General features: G+C 29.3%; 1 protein-coding gene and 1 long non-coding RNA gene across 3 annotated transcripts in view; one reads left to right on the forward strand and one right to left on the reverse strand.

Annotated features, from left to right (window-relative positions):
* LOC142324046 (uncharacterized) overlaps positions 1-14898 on the reverse strand; it is a 90180-nt gene that overhangs the window by 16642 nt on the left and 58640 nt on the right. Inside the window, exon 2 of the long non-coding RNA XR_012756201.1 lies at positions 1528-1705. This is a non-coding gene — a long non-coding RNA (uncharacterized LOC142324046). The remainder of the gene's footprint in view (positions 1-1527; positions 1706-14898) is intronic.
* LOC142324045 (superoxide dismutase [Cu-Zn]-like) overlaps positions 1-14898 on the forward strand; it is a 65931-nt gene that overhangs the window by 3340 nt on the left and 47693 nt on the right. The gene's annotated exons all lie outside the window — the stretch shown is intronic.

Here is a 14898-nt window from a genome sequence, read left to right on the forward strand (position 1 = left end):
TTCTCGTGATAACCTGTTTGTTTTAAAATCGGGCTAATTTTTTAATTAGCCCGCTATCTGAAATTGTGTCTTTCTCCATACGTTTCACAGGAACTGCTGACAAAAAAATAAAAAGTCATTATAAACCTGGCTGAAATTTAAGCTTTATTACAAATATTTTCATGGTGGCTTTAACAAAAAATCGTTAAAAAACTGTTTTTGATATTTTAATCGCTTATGGTGTATTTTATTACCGGTAGGGATTTGGCTTAACGATTTATAGTACAGTCAGTTAGTCGGACATTTCTTTACGCTACAAGGTTAAGTGATGAACGAGGTTATTCCGATAGAAACCCAGTAAATGAAGTTTGAATGACTTAATTTTTAAGTCATTGCGACTTTGTCATTGCGCAGTATGCTGCGATTTTTGTCGCAGCATATATTTAACGTGAAAAACACATAATCATTCATCAGTAATGTGCAACTCCAAAAATGTTCCGATTTCACGAGGGATTTTGAGAGAGTCGGGTGCCTGCTGCCAAGAGCGGAATTGGAGCTATCTTCCGGATGGTTTTATCTTCTGATATTGTTAACAAATCACTTTTTTCTTTACATCCACCCTTTTTTTAATCCTTGATCTTTCTTTCCTATTTTGGATCGCATAGGCATTTTCGGATGAGGTTGGAAATTTTTACCTATTGTCTACCCACTGATAAATTAACTTATGAAAAGTGACGAAGAAGAATCGGTGAAATTAATTAATTATTAGAATTATTTGAATTTATTTTTAATTAATGATTAATTAATTTATGCAGGTAGTACTACACAAAATTATAACATTTTATTTTTACCTATTAAAGTGGAGAAAGAAAAATATTAATATTATACGAGCGTCTCGATGTAACAGTCGTAGCATCAACGACTATTAATTAGACTAAAGTCCCGGGCTCAATCCTCAACAAAAATCTGAATTTTACTGTGAGGTAGAACCATCTTTCACGGTCCCCCATCGGTAAATATCATGCGATAAAAAGAAAAAAGGTTTTACTGAATCTTTAGATCTTCAATCGCTATAGTATAAGGGTTTGAACCCGTCTTTTGTCATTTATGTGGGATTCATATACGGCATGAATTCAGTCGGATTACGTGTAAATTAATACCGTATAACACAACTTATACGGTCTTATGAAGGTCGGATACATTCATTTAAATTTTCACATTCTATTAAAACTACCTAAATATTTCTTTCTATAACAAATGCAAATTCATTTTTTTAACTGCAATGAAAAGTCCACAAGTTTACTACGAATAACATGTCTTAAATAATAATTTGTAACTTTTTTTTGTGGGCTAATAATACTTTTGTTAGATTTTATCGCGATATGTATAAAATGCGTTCCATTACCTTTTTATTCCTACTCCAGGTCTGCATTAAAACTATATAATCTTGTTTTTTTCATAAATGAAATTACGAAATGTGGTCTGTTTATGTAATGACAACTAATTTATAAGTATAAATATTAAATAAAAAGACATACTGAATACCACCTGAAATTCAGCGAGTTTGGCGTTCGATGTGCAACGGTAGTATATTCAAATCAATGAAAAGGTGAAGGGCATCGGTTTCACTGTTCACCTTTCGTGGATAAATCTGGCACAGGGGATCTAGTTATTCTTCAAAATAGTTATGCCATCACTTTCAGTAACTTGTATTTCATATTACCACCTAAAAAACAAAAAAAATAAATAAATAAATAAATTCCGTTATTAAAAGATTATTAAACTAGTGTGTTCACCTTAAAATAGTAAATTTCAGTTTTATAATACATAACTTGGGAATATTTCATAAGTTAGAATTTTGATATCAGAAACGTTTATAATAAATAAATCCGGTTTAACATTCACACTCATACTAGTTAGCGGATAGTTCGGTTCAACGTCAAAATTTAAAAGTTTTACAAATGCACATGCGATTTAGATGTCAGGATATACGGCATACTTAATTTCATTCCGACTTCTACTCATTAAAATTAGAAAAACGCAAAAGAAGAAAACTATACAACGAAGACAGCAAGTAATTTTTATCAACAAGAACCTACAAAGAATAAAAAAGGAATTCGGTCCGAACTATAAACAGATCTATTTAGACCTTTCGGATAATAATGTTATCTTTTCCCAACGATTTTGATATTTTATATTTTTTGGGGATTCCATATAACTAAATGCTGGTCGTGTTTATGGTTAATGAATTTTCTGAGCAGGAATAAACATTTATACGTGAAGTTAATCCAGATTTCCAAAAAAAAAAAAAATACCAGGTTTTTTACGATAAAATCTTTCTGATGTAACCCTTTTTTTCAACATCGAAGAATGTGTTCTATCTGTTTTTCTTAATAATCAGAAAGAAAAACAGTTATAATGATATCACTTGTTTTATCTTGCATTACGAAAATTTGTAGCAAAGAAGGTCGCGGGAAAGCAATTGAAATTCATATTTACAGATTGTGAATCAGTAATTATTTGTACAGATAAGTTTCATTTCCTTGAAAAAATGGGGTCCGATTTTACACGATCTGTTCACGCACAATTTCGTTTATTTTATCGTGACGGAAATTTCAACTGCGACTTAACTTTAAATGTATAACAAAGACTACGTCCTATTTTGGCAAGAGATTGTCAATTTTAACTCATTAAAAAAATTATATATATATATGTAATTTAAAAAAAAGGTTGAAACAAAAAAAAATAAAATTTGATCCAAGAATGTGTTTTTAATGGGTATTCAATTGATGGAAACTTATATTTTTTTTTTAATGATCGATTTAGAACTTTATTTCAATAAATAATTAGCCTAATCTGAATAATTTTTGTAGGAAATTTATGAAATTTCAAACTGTAGCTCTGTCACATGTCTGAAATTATAAGAAATAAAAATTTACCAAGTACACTTCTCTTATTGGAAAAATATTTTAATTTTATTCTAACTACAATTATATACACTCGAATACTTTTTTAATATAAAAAAATGCATTATATAAAAAAAATGCGATCGGCATGCATATATAAATAAAAATGTAATTGGTTCAAAATCTTAAATCTCCGAAAGTTCTTCACCGATTGTTTTGAAATTTTGACACAACGTTGCATTCGAATACGCGCGTGTTTTTATATACCTAAGATTTTACACCTTTAACAGGTAAAAACATGCTTTTTTTTAAAAACAGCGCTATCTGTTGGACGTAAAAGCAACACACGCTATACTAAATATTTTACGATTCCATTTCAGTGTTTCTGAAATTTGTGTCCGCTATGGACTAAAAAAAACTACTGGGCCGATTTACGCGCGGGGAAAAAGGGAGAAAAGGAAAAATCGGAAAAGGGAAAATCGAAAAAGGTAAAAGGGAAGAAGGGGAAAATTTAAAAAAGAAAAAGGCGAAAACGGGAAAAGAAAACTGTAAGAGGAAAGGAGAAAAAAGAACGGGGAAAAAGGAAATATGAAGGGAAAGGGAAATAAGGGGAAAATAAATGGGAAAAGGAAAGGGTAAGGGGAAATGGGAAGGAAATTTGGTAAAAAAGAAAATGGGGAAAATGAAAAGTGGAGAAAGGAAAGGGGAAAGGGAGAAAGGGTAAATGGGGAAAAGGGAAGGTTAAATTTTGTGAAGGTCCGTAATGTTTCTTTTGTTAGTGTTTTATCAAACTTTCAGTTGTATTCATTTAATTTAGATTTATAATCAAATCTAGCAATAGCAAAACATTGCCGGGTCTGCTAGTTAAATATAAAAAAGTATAATTTAAAAAAAAAAATATGCGATCGGCATGCAAATTACGCATGTTTGCATTCCAAAAATACACAGTGAAAAACTGTTTAACTTCGGTGATCTATGAATCGGTTTACTAAACCTAGTCCGTTTTTTCTAACTATGTACACGAACAGATTTATTGGTAATTATAAGAAATTGAGTCAATGGATAGTAATTATTAGGATATGCTTTTGTTATTATTTATTTATAACTACTGTAATTAAATTGCCGACGTTACTCTGGATACTAGCCCTTATCTACTACCTGGAAGGGACCTCATTAATATTTCTAAAAATAATGTTTCTAACTAAAATTTTTTATTTCTTTTAATTCCAGTCCTTTCACACAACACATTAGCGCACACATATATAGGGCGATGAAATATTTTTATAATCTAAAATTGCATTATCAAAAGAAAAGGGGATAAATATACACGTCAAATTAAATATTGTTAAATAAAAAATATCAACAAATTATTACGTTAATTATGATTTCCAGTTAATTGAAACATATTTTATAATATAATACCAAGGTTAAAATTATACATGTACGTATGTATTTATTAAAAAATAAATAAATATATATATACTTATATAAGTCAATCATTCCCATCCGCCTTTCCCTATTTAACGGGAAAAATACACCCATTATGTAAAGGCTATTTATACATTAATATTTATAATGATATATAATTAATGGTCTGAGAGGTGTGTGTACTTATGTCTAATATTTAATGCTACTTACCTCTAGCTAGACTACATTCTACGGTAAATACCGTATAAATTATAGAGCAATAATAAATACACATTTTTTTTACGTTAAAAAATATAAATAAATAACAGAATAATAATTATATTTTATTAGACAGTTCAAAGATCGATTTATAGGCACATACACAAACGTTACACTAACATTCATTAACAATACAAGCGTTGGAAAAATTAATTGAAAACTATAATAAATTTACTTTCTCACTCGGTTCTAATCCGTAACCGAACACGATTTATTTATTTTCATTTCTCACAGTATCAATACAACCGTTCTATTCCGATGCTGAATTACGAAACGGGTGCATTTGTAATTAACTGGAATTTTGGGAACTGTAATTTTGGTATATCGTTATTAAGGCGGGGGTACATTAAATAATAACATATCACCATCCTTCATCGGACTAGGGGACGTGTTGTTATTTAGAATCTAAAAACAAACTGCGATCTAGAAAAAAAAAAAAACGAAACAAAAAAAGCAACGTTAAAATTTGACGATTTAGATACAAATCTATCGTCGTTCAGCGAGCATTTAACTGCTAACCTTCCCGGATATTATCAAAATTTAATTTTCAAAGAAAATAATTCCCCAATTTTTAGTCCTGAAGAAGGAAAATAATATGTTTGTTTGAACCACCGTAATCTCAGAAAGCGTGCACCGTATTTCACGAAATACTTTTTATAACAAACTATTTATTTCGATCGCGCAAGTGACCCTCGGTATATAAAGATCCGACGAAACTCAAATGCAGATGCCATTTTCTACTAATCGAGAAATCAGTACGAAAATGTTATTTTTAAAATATATTTCGAATCCTTTCGATGTCATTTTTAAGATAAATATAAACCATCGTATCGGTCGTTGATATTTCCTTATACGACCGGAAAAGTTATACCCGTTATCCTTTAGAACGGTTATGTCGCTTTTATAAGCGTCTAAGGTCTCACTCATATCGAACACGTACGTACAATTATTTAGAACACATCGAATCCGATTAGTGACTTTTTGTATCACGCGTACGTTCTATTTGTAAGATCATAAAATAAACTGGAATAAATGTATTATATACAATTCTTTGAGAAATAACGGGTAATATTCACTCTCTCCATTCAAACGGTTGTAGAGTTACAGAAAATAAAAGATTTCTCCTCATGTAATCGGGTAAAAAACAACTAATTTCTAGTCTATTGGATTATTGTTATTTTACTACTATTTCAGTTTTTGTGGCCTAAGCGATAAAGTTTTAAGTAGGAGTAAGACATGCTCCTATAATAAAATTTTCAATTAATATAATACAACACTTTTTTTAGCGTCTTACTTAAGAACAATCGGTGATTAAAATTTTCTTAACAATCAGATGAAAAAAAAATGAAAATACTAAGCAATAAAATATGGAACAGTAAATAAATAATTATGTATAATTTTTTTTACTGGTAATAAAGATCAGGGTTTTTAAGTTAACAATACTGAATAATAAAATTTCAATATTGTAAATAATACTTATAAAAATATTAATTTTTTTATTCTAAATAAAAACTCCCCCCTCTCACAATCTCTCTCTCTCTGTGTGTGTGTGTGTGTGTGTGTGTGCGCGCGCGCGCACACACACACACACACACACACACACACACACATTCTTACGTATATGTATAAAAAACAATGTAAATTTCATTGCATAGCATGCAATAAAAAATTTTAACTTTCGTGATAGAGCAAAAAAAAAACAAATAAAAATTGTATTTAATTTAAAGGTGAGTGAGTGGGTTAGGTAACATTAAAGTGTTAAGAAATTTATAGCGAGACAGGCTGCTAAAGTAAATAATCATAGTCTATTGTCTTCGTAAGTCATTAGGCGATAATTTTCGTATTGGGTAAACTTTGACTGTCATTATATATAATAGATACTATTTTATACATATATAACTACATAAGTAAAAGAGCATGTCCTGACTAACTGACTGACTGATTCATCAACGCTCAGCAAATTCTACTGAAAATAAATTGATGAAAATTTAGAAACACGTTCTTCTTACGGTGTAAGTGCATATTAAGAAAGGATTTTTTGAAATTCCGTACTTGGTTTTTGGTGTATGTAATCTTAATGTAAATATCTAAAGATCAATTTTAAAATTTTTGTAATTCCGAGTTTAAAGGGTTAAAATGGATTTTTAATTTTTTTATTTTTAAACCCGACTCTTTTTTTTTTAATTTCTCGACTAACAGATGAAGATATCACTTAAATTTTTCGTATGTGTAATTTTCATATAAGTATCTAAAAACCAATTTCTAGATTTTTCGAAATTCAACCTTGAAAGGGATAAAGAAAAGTAAAAAATTGAACAATTCTTGTAAATTTTCTCCATTTCCGACTATATTAAATGAGATATTCACTATATTGGGGCTTGCAAATACTCATCAGATAAATATCTAAAAATCATTTTCGGGTTTTTTGAATTTTCATTTTTTAAGGGATGCGACGGTGTACGGTGCGGCGGTTCAACGAATACAATGATTAAAAAACATAAAATAAAAGTAATTTAAAAAAATGAGAAACGAAGTACGATCACTTCCTAGTGGTGTTTGTCGGGTAACGATAAGTATCGGGAAAAGTACAGTTTACCCGTACTTCATATGGGTAACCAGTTATAACTAATATTTTTAAGATGCAGGCTGACTGTTTTGAAACCCACATTCTTATATCACTCAAAGTTTCGGGTCCTGTACTGACCAAACTGTTGCTCGAAAAGGTTACAACACACTGGTATTTTTTGTAAATTGAACAGGCTTAAGTTTTTATTTATCATTATTATTCTCACAAGCACGAGTTTAATGAACACAGCGGGGTCCAATGGGCAGAACCATTTGGCTAGACGGGAAGGGCGAGTGATGCGAGCCTTGAGTAGCTAAATATTCCCTGACCACGATGGAAAACCCAAGTAAACATATAGAGCGGGCAAAGCCGCGGTAGGGGATGCCAATATATATATATGAAAAATTATGAAAATTTAGAAACATGTTCTTACGGTGTTCTTCTAAAAGCATATTAAGAAATGGTTTTAATTTTATTCAAATATATAACCTGATTTCGACCAGTTACATTGCTGTAATAGTAAGTACTGTAATTGTATGTATCTATATATAATTACACGCGTACGCATACGCATACACCACACACACACACGCACGCACGCACAATTTTCGCGGGAACTATTGGCCTACACCCAATTACATTACCTTAACTTCTTTATATATATTATACAGTATAAAAAATGTATTTGAAAGATGTCATTACTAGAATCTTGGAAAATATACGAGTAAGTGAAACATTAAACGTGGGACCTTACCTATTTTTTCAAGTTTATTAAAAATATGACATCAGCATTTGTGACGTCCCGTCTATCTTTCCAAAATGACGGAAAGCATTTTTTTAAACACGGGAACACATATCCTCTTAAAAATATTTTTTGGTAGAAAGCTAAAGCTTTACAACAAATAAAAAAAATAATGTCAGTCTTTTGGAAAACAATTTTAACGTAACTTATCTTTGATTGAAAGTTTTTTTATAAAATCAGAATTAAGTACAAATGTAGTTCAGTGTTTAATTAGGTTAATAGGTGTTCGGTGTTTAATAGGTTTTTGTTTCATAAAGACCCTTAAGTGTTTTTAAAAAGATCTTGCGAACGTAACTGTCTCTCTTAAGTAGGGGTTCTAACGTCATCTCCTTAAATAAATACAATACTAAATCTAAACAAATTAATCACTTTTTCTCTCTCTTCCCTCTTCAAAATATACATAAATGTAACATATATATATGATTATTTTATATTATATACATATATATTTGTATATCTATTAATAAGGTGGGTGATAATTTTGGTAACCCTTAGATAGCATCTCAACAAGAGACGTTATTTAAACATAGAAGTTTTCTATTAAACAAAAAAATGAAATTTACCATATGCTTCTTCCTCGAAACAGTATAATTTCCATCACAAAACCACCATATCTCAAGCCACCAGGAGAAGGGATAAACTCAAAAATTTTAAATGGAAATGCTAGGATTTTGGAACATCATTTACAAACAAATTTTGGCACATATTGAAAAACAAATTTTGTCGGAAAAAATTCTAGTGTTCTACAACCCTAATCAAAATAGCAGCCGTTTAAACTTTTCAGTCAGCGTCAAAAAAGAACACTACCTCTTAAATACATGCTCAATAGCAAAACGCTAAAAAATTTAATTCAGCAAAACCTCCTCTTTTTATTGACATATATATATACATATTTTATAGATCACATATGTATATGTATATATAAATATATATATATGTATGTATATATTTTTGGAAGTGTAACTGTATAATTTCTTCACTGGTATAAATGTAATTAAAATAGGTATCTGGTATAATATCAATCTAATTTCAATTAAAATTTTAATAAAGCGTCTAAAAAGTATTCTTTCTTCAAGATGTTGTTGTCTTCCTTCTTACCTACCGATTCGGAGACCGTAACTTTAACCCACATGCCCGAATATATCAGTAATCGTGAGTTCATATGCAATGAAAAGTACACCGCCGACCGTCGACCGATTTCAGTCGACCGTCGACTGAAATCTAACCAGGATACTACAAATTTACAAAAACGTGGAAAGGCTAAATGATTAATACAGAAGGACTCATTAACAATTCAAGTAGTTTAATTCGTCTATGATTAAATTATATTCACTTCCGTAACTACAATATTACAGAAGATTGTTTTTATAAATCAAATGATAAAGATAGGGAACAATAGGTTTTTATATTTAACGTACTGCTACATGAATGAAATAAAAAATATAAAAAGCGAGTGTATAAATAATAAATATGTCTATTTTAATTATACCACGATCGCGTGCAGAATAAAACAATCAGGTCTATACTTCCGGTTATAATGAGTTATAATAACAATTATAACTTAGATTACATTGCTATAATTATTCATTAAATAAAACTATGTATTATAATAAACAGGCATTACATATATTTATATACAAAAATATAAATACGACAATGTACCCGTAGAAAAAAAAAAAAATATATATACTTAAGTATATTAAAGATTTATGAAGGTTAAATGAACTCAAAATTTTTGAAGGCCACGTAAAGGGAAAACGTAGCATTGGTAATAAATATAATAAACTCGATAATAATGCAAATAATTGTTATAAATTATGACCACTGTATTTCATTAATGACCTTTCTTAAGTCGTACATATAACATAACATATCTGTGTATAGTTTAATTTAAAATGGTTATAATTTATTGTTACTGTTATATTTAAGTAATTAAAACATAAATATATTTATTATTAGTAAATAAATATTTTATTAAGTCGTAAAAATACCACGCGAATTACTTAACAGTTCTTAGAAGTTTCATGTTTTTATTATTTGTAGTGTTACCAAATCGATTTAAATATTATTTTTAGAAAATTAGAACGCGCTACCTCGAGCAGTTCATATTTAGAGTTATTTAATAACCATAAATGTAATGAATAAAACCAGACCGTTCGGCATGAGTGCGCTTACTCGCGCGTCGAATAATTTTGAATATAACCCTTGTCAATAATCAATTATTTAGTAGTTCTTGACACTTTGTAATACGAGGGAGGTAAATAATATATTTATTTATTTATTTATATACACAGTTGTATTATATAGGTTACATTTTAAATTCGGTCATTAGCACAGTCGCTCGAGTAAAAGGTGAGAGTTAAAAACAAAACCTTGAATTAAAATGACTTCCGTTGAAATAAATTTATATCAGATTAGCCGTGGTTCCATTTCGTTGTCGTACGAGTTTTAATGTTTGTTTATTGCAGAGAACATTATATCAGGTCATTAAAAAGTAAAATTATCTATCACTCTTTCCAGTTACATAGGAAATTCCTACGATGACATTCTCCACTTTTAAAATAAAAAAACTGTATAAACAGATGCATTCCATTTGATGTAACAAAAAATTATAAAAAGCAACCGATAGATTTTTTGTTACGATCTCAACGAAGAAAAAACCTTTAAAAGAATAACAAACGGTATCTAAAAAAAAAATTTCTAAAAGATAAACACATAATAAGAAAGAAAAAGGAAATATAAGAATTCCTTTTATAGATGGTAAACGTGAATAATTTTGTTAACGAAACAGAAATTACGCTATATTAAGAAACTTTGTACTCTGCTTACATTCAAACTATACATATACTTTTTATAGAATGCGTAAATTGTTGACACTGTGTTACCTCCAAGATAAAAATACCTTTAGCTTCTGAAGATTAAGGGCCAGTCGGGCAGTTCTTAATAATAAAGGTTAAAATACTTTACCCGCAACATGAAACAAACAACCCCCAAGATAATATTTGAAACTTATTTCCACTCTGATAACACCAGGTTTAAAGGAAGATAATAAATATAAATAAAAATAAAATCGTTGCGTTTGAGATCAAAATTAGACAAATATTTTTGACAGGAGAGAATTTTATAAAACATTTTTCAATTTCATTATTTCCTGCGGTATGTGTGATCATTTCATGTTTTTAAAGATTAGAAAACAAAATCAAATCTAAATAAAATATTTATTTAATTAATATTTGTCGAACCGAGTCGACTTAGGATGAAATTATAAGCCTGAAAAACGCGAGGGGAGAGGCTGCATTTCTAATCTTAACTTTCACACTACAGCTCTACTGCTGCTGCAGCAGCATACTTACAAAGGATAAGTATAGCGAGCAGCTAAAATTCTGGATGTCGTTGGTTTTGCAAATTTCGACGATTCAAGACTTCTCTTTAAAATAAGTTGACTGCCAAATGATAATTTCTTGTGTTTGCTAAAACTAAAAATGAGAGATAAATATGTATCTCAACTGATTTTTCCAGATTTGTTAATGAGAGATGAATCTGTCTCTCAGTGCACACTTTTGTTTAGGCTTCGAAAGCTAATTCTGTCTTTTCATTGTTAATAAAATTTTATACACCGATTGATAAAGAAAATTCTGCAGTCTCTGGCAATATCCTTAGCTTTTTTTGTAGCTTGTCTTTTAAAAACGTTACAAGCTGATAAATTTTTAATATTTTCTGTTAACAGAAATATTTTTAAAACTTATAATAATGCTGTAATCATATTATATAAGTAACAGAATTTTAGCTTGCAAAGTTGGCGGTATGTTTTTCTGTTATTTATTTCTATCATGTATTTCCGATAACCTGTAACTGTACTGTATACTATCACAGTAATTGTCTTATACTGTTATGTACTATTTCAGTAATTGTCTTATTTGTTTCTGCCAATTTTTTGATTTTTTTTTAAATTTTGTGTTAAATTTTATCCGTTTTTATTCCATTAGTAAGTAAATAACATAGTGCAAATCATTTGGTTTGCATTATATTTCTGAATATTTTATTAACTATTGTAGTACTTTTCGGTTGGTACACTATATTTTCACAATAGGTCTGCAGTTTTATAATTGTTATTTTCATCAGTAGATAAAATATTGTTATTGGGGTGCTGAAAAATGGATGAGGATGAGATTATAAATTATTTATTTGATCCAACTTCAGAATTAAGTGAATATGAAAGTGACAATAAATGCGGTCCCGACTCTGATTATGATACTGAGTGGGTCCCTGATCAGTTAGATGTGGCTGAATTTAAGGAAACTATTGGTGACTGTTCTCATGATTTAAATCCAGAATTGGTAGATATTGAGGAGATACGTTTACAATAGCAACAGTTAGAAGAAAGAGGAACTAATGCACTTAATGATGATTGGAGGCCTGTAGGAGGTCCTGATGTTCTATACAGACTCCTGATTCTATATATATATATATATATATATATATATAGTAAACTGTAATTGTTTACCCTTGTTGCCATTGCACTTCAAATCGGGCCAACTTATTGAAGCAAATAATTCCGCAAATTAAGAAAACTTTAAAGCCTTCACAAAAAAAAAAAACAAGTGGCTGAATGGGATCAGTAGTTAAAACGTCAATTTTTTTTAACTTTAATTGTCAGATTCAAAATAAACTACTAATACTAATATAGGAGAGAGGGGAACTGTTAAAAAACTAGGTTACATGGAATCCGAATTTAACAAATTTTTTAAAGTTTTTTAATTTCTCTTTTTTTAATTTTAAATAATACAATTTTGATGATAAAAACATTATTTAGTGAAAATGATAGAGGGGGGATTCAAAATTTTACTAGATTTGATTTTTCCTAAATTATATTTTTAATAAATAAATGTTAAGGTAAAAACATAAATTTGATGAAGGGCTTTTCAAACCCAATTTTGTTTTTATTGAACAATGAATTTTGATATTTTTTTGTAATCGTACTCTAAATTCCTATCGAATAGTTACAATATTAATATTTAAAACGCCAATGAGTACTTTTGAAAAAGAAATCTGTAAATTGTGTGAATGTTATGTAGTCTTTACCGGTTGTTTTTTTTTTGCTCCAAATGACAACTCTTTTTCTGTTTTTTTCTAATATCTCCCATGAATCTTTTACACTAAACGCCAAATAATTTGGCGGGTGGTTTTACCTTGTTATAGTGTCGCCAAAAAAAATCGTATAAAAAATTTTATCAAAAAAATTATCGAATTATTTAATCAACTATTTTGATTCAAATATATATCAACGTTTGATTTATTAAATCAATTTATTGATAGATAAAATATTTAATCGTAAACATATCTGCATAAAATGTATAAACAACACGGGAGTGTCGTTTTCTTGTTTATTTTTATCGGCGTTTAACACGATTTTTCAGAAGATTCTCAAAAAAGTAAAATTTAAACGGCTACAAAAAATAACAGACGGCGATAAAAATTTGATGCTCTGAAATGTTCATCTAACCTTTTTCAATCTGCCCATTACCACGTCTATTAAACGATTTTTAAACTCGTTTACTTTTCTAAAAATCTTCTGAAAAACTGTTTTTTTGTATTTTCATGCCAATAAAAACAAAACGGAAAAGACAGATAGTGTTGTTTTATACAATTTACGCAGAAAAGATTGATGAATCTAATGATGTTAACTGAATTTTTTTACGATTTTTTTTTGACGACACAGTACAGAGAAAAGTCACCGGCCAAGTTATACAGCGCTTAGTACAAGAATTCATGGGAGAATATACTAAAATAGGGAGAGAAAAAGTGTTTTTATCAGAAGTAAAAAAATAAATAAAAAACAGCCGAAAATTTTCTCCTTGCGTTTGCCTGTAGTAGCATTACATTCTAAGTCAGCTTGATTCCTTTCTAAAAACACTAAATAAATATTTTATTTAGATTTATTTTACGTTAAAAAAATGAAATCATTAAAATATCTTTGGACATAATCAAACCAAAAAATGTTTCATTAAAATCTTCATTTCTAAACACATTATTTAACAAATTTTTATTTTTCAACATATTTACAGCATACATTTTACAGCAACTTATAAAAAACATACGCTTTAAAAAAACATATGCTAGAGAACGACTCGAATTACTATCCGAATCATATTGGCTCTTCCACTCACCGTAACTCTTTCTTAAAGAAAAAATTAATTATGCCGTTAAAATCACCGATCTATTCTGCGTAATTTGATATATAATATGAGCGTAATAAACTAATCGGATATTTAAACAGACCTTTCATTATGATGACGTACTATTAAGTTAGGCGTGTTGATGATCGGTATTTTGTATTATTTTTAATTCACTAAAACATGGGAATGACATTTTTTTCTGTTATAAGTGTATATAGGTTATCAATTTCAGCGAAAAAAAATGATTGTGTAATTGCAATAAAACACAAAGTACAACATCTAAAAAAATTTTATTTTTTTATTCTGAAGAAACAATAAATTATGTTTGAAAAAAAATCATTCATTCATATGGCCTCCACGACATATCCAATCTACAAAATAAATTTTTAATTGTGAAACTTTTGCACAAATCCTGAATTCCACTGTGAGAATATTTGCTTTTAAGTAACGAAACATTCGTGGTTTGTTGCTATAGACTTGTGACTTAACATAGCCCCATTAAAAAAGTCTATGGAAGACAAATTAGCTCGTGAAATTATCATTCAACAGATTTTGACGCAATACCTGAATTGTTTCAGCATCTGTCTGGCATGTGGCACCATCCTGTCGAAACCACATCTCATTCAAATCAAAACTTCCCAAATTTTCAAACATAAAATCACGAATCATAGCTCGAAAGCGTTCATTACTTGCTGTAACAACTCCGGGATCATTTTCGAAAAAAATGGCCCAATGATGCCACCAGTCAGTACATAACCCACACTAGTGCTTTTTTCGGATGTA

This window comes from Lycorma delicatula, chromosome 4 (genome assembly GCF_047948215.1).
Source record: "Lycorma delicatula isolate Av1 chromosome 4, ASM4794821v1, whole genome shotgun sequence".
NCBI classification, from domain to species: domain Eukaryota; kingdom Metazoa; phylum Arthropoda; class Insecta; order Hemiptera; family Fulgoridae; genus Lycorma; species Lycorma delicatula.